The sequence below is a fragment of the Bos indicus x Bos taurus genome, chromosome 16 (assembly GCF_003369695.1).
Source record: "Bos indicus x Bos taurus breed Angus x Brahman F1 hybrid chromosome 16, Bos_hybrid_MaternalHap_v2.0, whole genome shotgun sequence".
Classification (NCBI taxonomy): domain Eukaryota; kingdom Metazoa; phylum Chordata; class Mammalia; order Artiodactyla; family Bovidae; genus Bos; species Bos indicus x Bos taurus.
The window spans coordinates 36,266,247-36,279,612 of NC_040091.1; the positions used below are offsets into that span (position 1 = coordinate 36,266,247).

General features: G+C 37.7%; 1 protein-coding gene across 3 annotated transcripts in view; it reads right to left on the bottom strand.

The window, feature by feature from the left end:
* Positions 1 to 13,366, bottom strand: part of NME7 (NME/NM23 family member 7) — a 247,828-nt gene that overhangs the window by 143,215 nt on the left and 91,247 nt on the right. The window lies entirely within an intron of this gene.

Sequence of the window (13,366 nt, forward strand, 5' to 3'; positions counted from 1 at the left end):
AACCAGGCATAAGTATTCATATATCACCTCCCTCTTGAACCTCTCTCCCAGTCCTGCCCCCAGCCTATCCCTCTAACTACAGCACCTTGTTGAGCTGTGTTATGAAGAAACTTCCCACCAGCTATCTGTTTTACACCTGGTAAGGTATATGTTGCAATGCTACTCTCTCATTTCATCACACCTTCGCCCTCCCCCACTGTGTCTACAAGTCTGTTCTCCTCAAAACCAATCTTGAAGACTATGCAAAAAACTTTTAAGAACCTGAAGTCTAGTGATATTAAAAACTACAAAAATCAAAGAGTTAAACTAATATTATAAAAAGATGTGGTATTAAAGTACCAGATATGGAAGGAGTCCAAAAGAACTCAAAGGCAGAGAAACGTCAAATTAAAAATGAAGAGGAGAACAGAAGCTTCAGTGGGAAACGAAGGCAGGAAGTAGCTCTTTAAGGTTATAGACAGATGGGATTATATAGGGACAAAGGTATAAAAAGAGACAAGGCATAAAGCTGGGGAAAATGTGAACCTGTGTACACAATAGTGCCTGTGGGTGTGCTCAGACATTTCAGTGTGTGCCTTCAGACTCTTTGCGATCCCATGGACTATAGCTTGCCAGGCTCCTCTGTCCATGGGATTTCCCAGGCAAGAATACTGGAGTGGGTTGCCATTTCCTTCTCCAGGGGATCTTCTGGACCCAGGGATTGAACCCAGGTCTACTGCTTGGCAGGTGGATTCCCAGGTCACTGGTGCCACCCGGGAAGTCCATATACAATAGTAAGAGGTCAAAAAAGAAAAAAGCTAAAAAGGAAAAGAGATTTAACCCAAATTTATAAAGGCCTTGGATGTCAACATGAAGAATTTGGTCTTTATGCCACAAATAGCAATTTTTATAATGGTGGTTTCAGACTCTGAAGGTCTAGAACTGATTTTTCAGATTCCATTCCTGCTGCTGCTGCTAAGTCGCTTCAGTTGTGTCCAACTCTGTGCGACCCCATAGATGGCAGCCCACCAGGCTCCCCCGTCCTTGGGATTCTCCAGGCAAGAACACTGGAGTGGGTTGCCATTGCCTTCTCCAATGCCTGAAAGTGAAAAGTGAAAGTCAAGTCGCTCAGTCGTGTCCGACTCTTCGCGACCCCATGGACTGCAGCCTACCAGGCTCCTCTGCCCATGGGATTTTCCAGGCAAGAGTACTGGAGTGGGGTGCCATTGCCTTCTCCATTAGTCTCCTATAAAAATCTAAGTTTCTTTTTTTCAAGTGAACTGAAATTCTTTTTCTCTCTTTCACACATTACACACACAGACACACTCCCTATTCTGGATCATCTTGATGCTTACCTAATGATCCCAAATAACTAGTATCAGTAACAAATAAGTAGTATCAGTGCCTGAATGTGTATTTTTATTTATTATCTTACTGCTGCCAAATAGGCTATTTTAATCACAGCTGGCTGAGGCATGAAAAAACAAGCAAACAAAAAAGACAAGGACAGATCTATTTCTAAAAAGATACATTAATACCAACTGAAGGCCAAATGATACAATAGCATGCTGTAGAAAGAAAGCTTTCTCAGAAGTTTCAAGAGTACACTAGGTCCCTGCCAAATGCAGAATACTCAGCACCATATTCATGTTGAACTTACTGATTTTCCACAAACATCTTTTGTCACATTAACGTTAACCTAAATTTTATCGATTTTATAGTTTTGTTTGTAATGAATCTGTAAACTGTTTTAGTTATACAGCTGTATGTGCAAAAGTTTACATTTATTTGTATATGTGGACATACTTAAGTTACATTATAATTAAAATAATTTATATCAACACTGAGAATCCAGTGAGAAAAATCTTCCTTCATAAGAAACACAGCCAAAAGAAATGAATCACTGAAAATGTGAACAGGAGAATATAGGAAGATTTTTAATGTAATAATAATGGGTGAGCTGGTCTGAAGAAAAGAATAAGAGATGGAAAGAATAGTAAAGGCTGTTGACATCATCTATTCTGCTGATTAGATTTGCATGGTAGAAGTAAAGAAATAAAGAAGTAATGAATATAAGATATTTCAAAAAAAAAAGTAATAAGACTAAAGTGAACATAGAGCATGAAGATGAAAGAATAAAGGATTTGAGACTAAGTGACCAGAAGAATGACAGCACTTTTAAGATGAAAACAAAGCTATGAAACTGAATTAAGAACAAAGATACTGAATTAATTTGTACATAGAAACAGAATTTTAGAGCAGAACACTGAGAAGACAGTATATCCAATGGCAGAAAAAATCATCAAGGAATGAATGAATAAACTCCCTTTATTAAATTGGTAATGTGGGGTCTTCCAATAGATAGACATATAATGAGGCACAGAGAGGTTAGAGTTGAAGTGATGAGAAGAGAGCAGTATTTGTTTGATAAAAATAAGGGGAAAAACAAAAAAAGAGAGAGATGAGAGGAATGAGTTTTGAGAAAATACCTGAAGTGTGGGGACTGAAGAATGAATTCTTCAAATGAATAAAGACATGTAAAAGGACATTTGCAAGAGAATCAATAAGAAAAATATCACAGTAGTATTATAATATGAAAAGGAAAGGAAAATTCTTGGAATATAGGGATCTTTAAGAATGAAAGGAAATTAAGCACCCTGGAAATTAAGATAAATCCGCTGGCTTAAGCAAGATGGTATGACGATATTAAAGAAAGTCCTATCAACAGAGGGTTAGGAAAGAGAAGTTTTGCATGTACATGCTCAGTCATATCCGCCCCTTTTTGAGACCACATGGACTGTAGCTCACCAGACTCCTCTGTCCATGGGTATTTCAGGCAATGATACTGGAGTGGGTTGCCATTCCCTTTTCTAAGGATCTTCCCAACCCAAGAATTGAACCTGTGTCTCCAGCATCTCCTACATTGACAGGCGGATCTTTTACCACTGAGTCACCTGGGAAGCCCCAACCTATTAGTAATCTGTATCAAATAGTCAGATGACATTTGACATTGGACACAGGAGTGATAACCAAAATTTCAAGACTTTTATCAATAGGAAAAATATAGGTAAGAAAAGAAGAAAGTAAATTAATTGTTGGGAACTTAGCCCTTTCACAGGAAGTTATTCCATTTAATCCTTACAGCAATACGCTAAAACGGGGATTACCATCCGACTACAGAAGGAGACTATATGAAGATTTGGAGAAGATAAATAAAATTTGCTTAACATCACAAAACTACTGGGTCTCCATATCAGTCTTTCTGCCAGTTTTAATAGGAAAAAAGGAATGTATGGAAGCCTGATATGTGAAACTCACTAGACAATGTGACTTCCTGAGGCAAGTGCCATGTTCATTCTAAGACTCATGGTATCTCAGCCATTAAAAAGAATACATTTGAATCAGTTCTAATGAGGTGGATGAAACTGGAGCCTATTATACAGAGTGAAGTAAGCCAGAAAGAAAAACACCAATACAGTATACTAACGCATATATATGGAATTTAGAAAGATGGTAACAATAACCCTGTGTACGAGACAGCAAAAGAGACACTGATGTATAGGACAGTCTTTTGGACTCTGTGGGAGAGGGAGAGGGTGGGATGATTTGGGAGAATGGCACTGAAATACGTATAATATCATATATGGAACGAGTCGCCAGTCCAGGTTCAATGCACGATACTGGATGCTTGGGGCTGGTGCACTGGGATGACCCAGAGGGATGGTATGGGGAGGGAGGAGGGTTCAGGATGGGGAACACATGTATACCTGTGGCGGATTCATTTCAATATTTGGCAAAACCAATACAATATTGTAAAGTTTAAAAATAAAATAAAATTTTAAAAAAATAAAATGAAAATAAGACTCATGGTATCTCTAGTGACACTGGTGTCACTAGTCTAGCATGGATGTAGCCGGTGGCTGACAAAGATTGCTCACTGAATAACAAAGTTAATAAAAGAAATAGCCAGAAGAAAGAAACAATCATAGCTCTCGGCCTGATGCGAGTCTGAGAAACTCTAAGACTCTTCAGAGCACAGTTAGAAAACACCAGAAAATTGTAAAGGAGTAATTAAAATTAGAGAAGGGAAAAAAATTTTTTTTTAATTTTTGGTTTAACAATTCAAGAAAAAAAGTTCATGGTGACTTCATGCCACATACAAACATTAATTCTAATGAATTCAAGGTAAATGTAAAAAAAATAAAATAAACAAAATTGCCTGGGAAAACATCTAGATGATTATTCTCTTCTCATGATATAAGTAGCCTTTTGAAAAGGAGAGAAAGAGGTTGGCTGAAAGCTTCAATTCCAGCTCTGAACAGAATCACCCTCCTCCAACATGAAATCTTCTTTCATATCTCTTTCCACATATTTATTCCTTTCTACCTTGGTCCATTTTTTCCTCTCACTCTCACCATCAGACCACCTTCTAACTCTTTCCCCAGTGTCTTTTGAAACCCTGAAATATTTTGAACAGTCTTTACATCTTCAGTCTCAGCTACCCACCACAAGCTCTTCTTACTCAGAATTAATCTTCATTTTTCACTTACCTACAATCATAACAGGTTAAAGGTTTGCCTCCTCTTTTCCCTTGCTATGATTTAAGTTTTTGTGTACTATCTAAGCTCATATGTTGAAATATTAATGCCCAATGTGATGATAGGGGCCTTCTCTGGTGGCTGCGGGTTCAATCCCTGGGTTAGGAAGATCCCCTGGAGAAGAAATGGCAACGCACTCTTGCCTGGGAAATCCCTCGGACAGGGGATTTGGACAGGAATCTGGCAGCCCACAGTCCACAGGATCACAAAGAATCAGACTCGACTTAGTGACTAAACAACAATGGATGGTAGGAGGAGGTTGTGCCTTTGGGAGGTGCTTAAGTCATGAGGTCGGAGCCCTCATAAATGAGATTAGTAAAGGTCGAGATTTTAGATGCATTAGTAAATCAAGATCCAATTATGATATCTATAAGAAAGCAAGTTTAAATATGAAGACACAGGTAGGCTGAAAATAAATGGATGGAAAAAGATATACCATGCAAACAATAAGTATAAGAAAGCTGGAGTGGTCATATTAATTTTAAATAAAGTAGAATTTATGAAAGGGGTATTATACAGATAAATGTCCTAAGAGGTATTCAAACACAGAACTTTAGACAGACAGCTGAAAGAAAGTGGATATTCATGACAAAAAGAGCATACAGCAAATGTATGGAGAAGAAAAATAGCAAGGTTCTTTTGGGAAAGGGGAAATGAGACAGGAGAGAGCATAGCAGAGGTGGCAGAAGACACTGGTAGAAGGACTCTTGGACCTTATACAGAGGTTTGAATGTCATCCTATAGGCCAAAAGTTCCCCAAACTTTTTGGTTTCATGGACCTCTTCTTAGAAATTATTAAAAATTCTAAAACACTTTTATGTACTAGGTTATATTGATAAATATTTGCTGTATTTTAAATTAAAACAGTAAATTTTAAAATATTTATTAATTTAAATATAACAAAAATTCTTTACATTTTAACATAAATACAATTTTTATGAGAAAAATGACTTTTCCAAAACAATAAAAAATTAGAGAGGAGAGATAGTTTCATGTTTTAAAAAATCTCTAATTTCTAATTTAACGAAAAGCAGCTGCCTTCTCACATCTGCTTCAACTTTCAGTCTGCTGCTCTGTGTTGTTTGCTTAAAATATGTAGATTTGGGTGGAAAATGTAGTATTTTAATAGTCTAATAAAATTTTATATATTCTTCTTTCTTTGACAAGAAGTAGCTTCTTAAAAGCTCACTGCAACATATAATTTCAAACTTCTACCAATGAACGTTTTTTAACCTTGTTACACTAAAATCCACTGGTCTATCTTATACTCTGTATTAATCTTCTATCCTTGCATGATTTTGTAACATTATACACATTGTTTGGAAAATTCTATTATGCAGATCTTCCAAATGCTGACTCTACTACACAACATCGAAAACTTGTCAAATACCAATTTCATCAGAATAGTCTAAGTATTGGGAAGCTGTTCAAGATGGTGCATACAGTTTTCCAAACTCTTAACTCTAATTTTCACTTGTAATTTTATCTTCTTTTGGATTTTTATCTTGAGCAACAATTATTTCCAGTTGTCACTTCTTTTAAATGACAGGCTTATTTTAAAGAAAATGCCAAATAGCCTTATCTGAATAACCATAGATGGTCATTCTTTCAAGTAAAAATGGTACAACAGCTGTATATGTATTTCTCCTAAAGATAACATTACATTTCAATATGGATCAAAACTGCTTTATGCATACTTCCCATTTCTTCACACAGAATATTATAAATATTTTGACTTGAGGGTCAAAACTTAAGTTAATAATTTTAACTGTTTCATCAAGGATATTCTTAAGTGAAAGCGGCTTTTTAAATTTTTCTGCAAACACAAGATGGTTAAAAATATATTGACCACTGGTACAGTCTGCTACCACTATCCTGATCTTTGCTGAGGTGCCAGCAGTTTTACACACCATTGCTTCTGCACCATGGGTCCAAATGTCAACACATTTTAAAACGCAAATAAATGCTTAGTACTTATGAGATTTGGTCTCGAGGATACATGAAAAGATCTTATTTATAATAATAAAGAAAAATTTTACACGATTACATAAGAATCCTGATGTCAATATGAAAGTCGTATTTATTTATTTTGTTTGTTTGTTTGGTTTTTTTTTTTATGAAAGTCATATTTAGTCCTATGCATTCACCAATACAAAGAGAAATATACAATCTAGTATAAATCTATAAATCACATTAAACTATGCCCTGTAGGTCATATTTACACATTGAACAGAATAACTCTATTCACAGATAAACCAATAAAAATTATAGTCCAAGCAGCCCTGACACTGTGCCAAGAACAGTCAGACATGAGTTCAAGGGTACTGCTTTTTTTAATATTCAGTTGGTTATGCGCAGAGGCATGATAAAGAGGCATTTAAGAAAACTGTTCTGTGTTTAACAGCTTGAAACGACAATCAATAACCTTATGTCCTTTACTTTGTTCTAGACAGAAAATGTTCAGCTGACTAAACAAATGACAATAACTATGTAAATAAGGTAACAAACAACAAAAAAGGTACAACTGCATGCTCCACAGCAAACATGTTCAAAAGGGTCAAACAAAGCAGATGCTTATTTGGCTGGTGTTTGCACAGTTAACTTGTTTTTTAATAATTTGCTTATAACTCCATGAATGCTACCTAAATGTTTTGAATGTCAAATCGCCTCTCCATCTCCACTCCTCCTCAGTTCATATCCTGGTATCTTTCATCTGAACTGTTCTAAAGCCTTTTTAATAAGCAGCCACCCTCCATCCAGTCATCAACAATACATCTATTACTTCATCTTTCTAAAAAGGCTTGCTTCTCCTGGGTTTAGGAGCTTCCTACCCTCTCTTAGGAAAACTAAACCATTTGACTGGAAAGGGAATTGCCATCTTCTTACATGACCCTATAACCACAAGCTTCAGCCAGTGGTCAAGAAGTGGAGGCCAGACCTAAACAAGGTCAATCATAGCACTCAGCTGGCTGGGCCAAACCCAGGAATGGGCCGAGAATTGGTACAATTCAGAGTACCTTCCCTGACCCAATCAGACTTCTGCCCTGGAATTTCTCAGCTAGAGTCAGGGGAAAAACAACTCTTTCCACTATGCTTCTAAGTATATGAGACTCTCATTGCTGGCAACCCAACCTCTCTCCCAAAGTGCTATTAAAAGCTAATCTGCAAGCATTAAAGTGAGTCAAAAGCCAGAGAGAACAAAGATACTGAGCAAGTCTCCCTAAGCCAAACTCAGCCCCTAATTTACTTCCAGCACTATCCTTAAATGAGACAAATAGGAAATTCAAGTTGGGTTTCTGTCAGCTGTACTAACAGTGTCTTCATCAAGCCCCCTTTTTATGAGGTGATACACTGTAGCCTGAGGGAAAAAAGGCTATAGCTGGGTGATAAAGAAGAAACAGTACATTTTGAAAGCTGCAGTACTCTGATGTGTGCTTTCTAATAAAAAAATTAAAGTCAGCAAATATCTTTGAAAAACATCATAAGCATAGGCACATAATCAAAAACTGAAATTTGAAGATTCCCCTTCTGTCTACTAGGGCTTCCCCAGTAGCTCAGACAGTAAAGAATCTGCCTGCTTATAAGAGACCTGGGTTCTATCCCTGGGTTGGGAACCTGGAGAAGGGAAGGGCAACTCACTCCAGTATTCTTGCTTGAAGAATTCCACGGACAGAGAAGCCTGGTGGGCTACAGTCCATGGGGGTCACAAAGAGCAGACACGACTGAGCAACTACCACTTCTGTCTATAAAGTTCATAAATGATCATGGTTGGAGAGTGTAAGAAAAGTAACTAATGATAAATATTCAGGTACACTGAAGTCCAAACAGTATTTTTAGAAATAGTAGACTTAACTATTAAAAAAAAAAAAAACAAAAAACAGATTGGAACCAAATAAGGGAAATAAAATTGCAAGGAAACTGAATAAAACAGGCACTTTAACACCAATTGGTATCAATAAAATAAAAAGGACAGTAAAGATTTTCATTCAATTTAAATCATATACCACAACATGGTTTGCATCATTTGGAAGAAAATAAGGGCATCAGGATTATATGATCCAGGATGGATGCATAAGTGTCACATAAAGTACCCCAGGGGCTTCCCAGGTAGCTCAGTAGTAAAGAAATTTCCTGCTAATGCAGGAGATGCAGGTTTGATCTCTGGGTTGGGAAGATCTCCTTGAGTAGGGAATGTCAGCCCACTCCAGTATTCTTGCCTGGGAAATCCCATGGACAGAGGAGTCTGGTGAGCTACAGTCCATGCTGTCGCAAAAAGATTTGGACACAACTGAGCTCAAACTGAGCGCACACTAGGGACCCTAGGTCACCAAGGCAAGTATAATGAGGTCCTAATATAATGTTTTAAGACATTTAGGGGCATGAAAGCAGCAACATGATGAGAGTCTTCAGGACTGAGACAAGCTTCTCCCAACAGTTACAATGAAAACATGGCTTGAATTCAAAATGGAAATAAACGTGGGTTTTTTTTCCCCAGTTTTAAATAAATACATAAATTGAAATACAGTATACATTTTTGAGAATCTGTTGTTTCTCCCTCCAATCTGTACCTGGTCAGGGTAAATAAATCACTGTTAACAGACCTGCCTTCGTTTGGTTCTGTTATCTGCTATCACCCCTGCAAAAATGGGCTCTTAGACTGAAAGGCACCCCTTATGTGTTTCATTAGGATTACATTGCTCATAATAACCCACAGTTGAAATGAGTTGTTCTATCTGTACAGCTGCCAAAGAGGAGTAAACGTGCGGCACACAGAGAGGACGGTTATCGGCAATGACGACACATGAGATATTTGGCCAGGGACCAAGTGTGTCAATTTGCTCTCCAGGCCACAGATGTAAGGGCTGGTGAACACTTCAGTCTGAAGAGCCATCTCCTTTGCCTATATCAATCTAACCTCTCTACAGTCTCAGTTTCTTTCCTCGTCTGTAAAAGGGGGTAATACCTACCTCACAGGGTTGTCACAATGATTAAATGTGTCTGAATATGTAAAATTCTTAGAACAGCCAGTGGCAAACAACAGCATTATTAGGTAATGTAAGCAGCAGTAGAGACTTCCCTGGTGGCTCAATCAGACATGACTGAGCATCTAGCAGCAGCAGGGTAGTAGTAGTTGTATAGTCGCTAAGTTGTGTCCGACTCTTTGCGACCCCATGAACTGTAGCCCACCAGGCTCCTCTGTCCATGGGATTTCCCAAGCAAGAATACTGGAGTGGGTTGCCATTTCCTACTCCAGGGCATCTTACCAATCCAGGGATCAAACCCATATCTCCTGCATTGGCAGGTGGATTCTTTACCACTGAGCCACCAGGAAAGCCCCAGTAGAGTAGTACTAGAGCCAATAATCACCTCAGTGTGTTAGGATACACATCTGGGCTTATACAATTAGCATGAATTTAATTTTCAGCAGTACTGTTAAAATGCAAACATTCTGTTAAACTGGACATGGAACAGCAGACTGGTTCCAAATTGGGAAAGGAGTGTGTCAAGGCTGTATATTGTCACCCTGCTTATTTAACTTATATGCAGAGTACATTATGTGAAATGCTGGACTGGATGAAGCACAAGCTGGAATCGAGACTGCCAGAAGAGATATCCATAACCTCAGTTATGCAGATGACACCACCCTTATTGCAGAAAGCGAAGAACTAAAGAGCCTCTTGCTGAAAGTGAAAGTAGAGAGTGAAAAAGTTGTTTTAAAACAACATTCAGAAAACTAAGATCATGGCATATGGTCCCATCACTTCAAGGCAAATAGATGGGGAAACAATGCAAATAGTGACATTTTCTTGGACTCCAAAATCACTGCAGATGGTGACTGCAGCCATGAAATTAAAAGAAAGATTAAAAGCTCCTTGGAAGAAAAGCTATGACCAACCTAGACAGCATATTAGAAAGCAGAGACATTACTTTGCCAACAAAGGTCTGTCTAATCAAAGCTATGGTTTTTCCAGTAGTCATGTATGGATGTGAGAGTTGGACTATAAAGAAAGCTGAGTGCCAAAGAACCGACGCTTTTGAACTATGGTGTTGGAGAAGACTCTTGAGAGTCCCTTGGACTGTAAGGAGATCTAACCATTCAATCCTAAAGGAAATCAGTCCTGAATATTCATCTGAAGGACTCATGCTGAAGGTGAAACTCCAATACTTTGACCATCTGATGCAAAGAACTGACTCACTGGAAAAGACCCTGATGCTGGGAGATTGAAGTGGGGAGGAGAAGGGGACAACAGAGGATGATATAGTTGGATAGCATCACCGACTCGATGGCCATGAGTTTGAGCAGGCTCTGGGAGTTGGTGATGGACAGGGAAGCCTGGCGTGCTGCAGTCCATGGGGTCATAAAGAGTTGGACATAACTGAGCAACTGAACTGAGCTGGGCCACAAGGGAAGCCCCAGTAGAGTAGTACTAGAGCTAATAATCATCCCAGTGTGTTAGGATACACAGCTGGGCTAATACAACTAGCGTGAAGTTAATTTTCAGCAGTACTGTTAAAATGCAAACATTTTATATGTTCTATTTGACAGGAGACTATTCTGTCACAGACACACCTCCAGGAGACTAATGCTAATGGTCATGTCACAGTGAATGAGATTGATGCAGTGACTGTGAGAAGCAGATAATAGGGTCAGCTCTATACCCAGCTAGAGCCACAATAGGGCCTGGCAACCCCACTGGTTCTCAGAAGGAAAGCCACTGCTGTCTAAGCCAGTCATGCCTGGCAAGCACCATGATAAATATAGGAGGAAGTCTGAGCAAGAAAAGAGGGAAGAAGAGGGTCCTTACACTTGACAAAGCAAGGCCTCTCTCTCTGACTAGGAACTCCTAGAAATGTATGAGGTGAACTGTGTAAAGAGCTTGAGTTCTGTCTTAGTAGATGAGTATGTATATTAGTGAAACAACTTCTATAGGTTCATAAAGAATATGTACAGCTTTAAGTAGAATTTGAAACAAACTTTTGCCTATAAAAACCTCTGCAAGGGGAAAAAAGACAACACTTTTTATTTACATCAAATTTTTGAAATAAAAAAATCATAAAACAAAATGGCAAATGTAGGATAAGTCAATTTATAACTCCCCATTTAAAGATAGTCTCTATTTTATAGATGGTACCATATTATGTATTTTGTCTATTTTACAGATAACCAATAAGGACCTACTATATTGCACAGCAACTCTACTCAGCACTCTGTAATGGCCTATATGGGAAAAGAATCTAAAAATGAGTGGATATATACATAACTGATTCACTCTGCTGTACATGTGAAACTAACAGAACACTGTAAGTCAACTACACTCTAATTAAAACTTTAAAAAGCAGCAGCCAGCCTGTTGTACAAGACAATTCATCACAATTTAGATGCTATGCTCCACAATCCTTACACTAAATAGGGGTGGTGAGAAATAAAAATGGAAGCTAAAGAAGTGTCAAAAAAGAATCTTGCATTGTATTTGAGCTGAGACCTGTGAAACATCAGGGTGAGACCTATGAAACAGAAGTTTTAATACTGATACAGCCAAGAATGCATGAACTAACAAAACTGATTTATAAATAGATATCATGTTTAATACTAATAATCAATTTAAAGCAAAATGAAAGAATTTGATTTCTTTTCAATTTTAAATCTTTTATTTCATTAGAAAATAGGTCTGTTTTATCCTTAAAATGTGATTAGTGTAAAGCAAACTAATCATTAAGAGTTTGAGTTTAATTTTCAATGCCAAAATACAAAAGAAATAACAAACATTACTGAATTCAAGAGCAAGAATTTAGTACTAATCATAGCAAACATACATAACAAATCAACTGAGGCATAAAAGCCAGGTGCAAAAGCTTTCTGTTTCTTAGGCAGCAATATGTCACTAGGCAAGACCACTTCACTGATAATCTTCCAGTAATTCTTAATCAGATCAAAAGATAAATCCATAGATCAGCCTGGCTTCAAATGTCTGTTATGATATTTTGCTGGCTAGTAAGCAAAAATATTGTAGCATCACATGACATCAATTGCAGATGAGAGTTTGAATTCAGCAGAATTATTAAACTGAGAGCTGGCAACTTACGTCTTAGAGGATCTCAAATTCATTAGCTGATCATAAAGTTCATTCCAGTAGCAAGAAGACTTATAAAATACAGACCTAATTCATCGAAAAGCATTTCTGATTCTCCACTTCTACTACACACCCACAACTAAAATACACACTTCCTTACCAATGTCCTAACAACTGTAATCTGAAATTCCTTACAAGGCAATAAAAAGAGTAACCAATATAAGTTTACAGATGCACCCACAATATGGTAACTCAGTATATTAAAATTCATCACAATGTAATTGAGTAGAAAATAGTAAAGGCGGGTTCTACACCAACATTAGAGCAACAGAGAAGACCCATCGGATCTAAAAATCTCCAGGGAAAGGCCATCAAGAACCCCTCCTTATTGGGAAAAAAGGATGGACTCAGCATAGCAAAGGAAACCAAGAACAATCAGCATCAGCAGGGTTGAAATAAGATTACAATTTTAAAACATGGACAGTCCAAGAAAAACAAAGCAGGGTACCAAGCTGACAGGGCAAAAACTGAAAATTCTGTAGTATTAGGCAAACAGACCATCAGAAGTCCAAAGTTAATACCAGGTTACCACGGAAAACAAGTCTATCACATAATCACAAAGCAATGCTACATTTTTAAACTACAGGATACTACTGCCAGCTTCCAGGCAGTGGGAGATTCTTTCTAATCTTGAAAGAAACCTATAGAATCATTTCA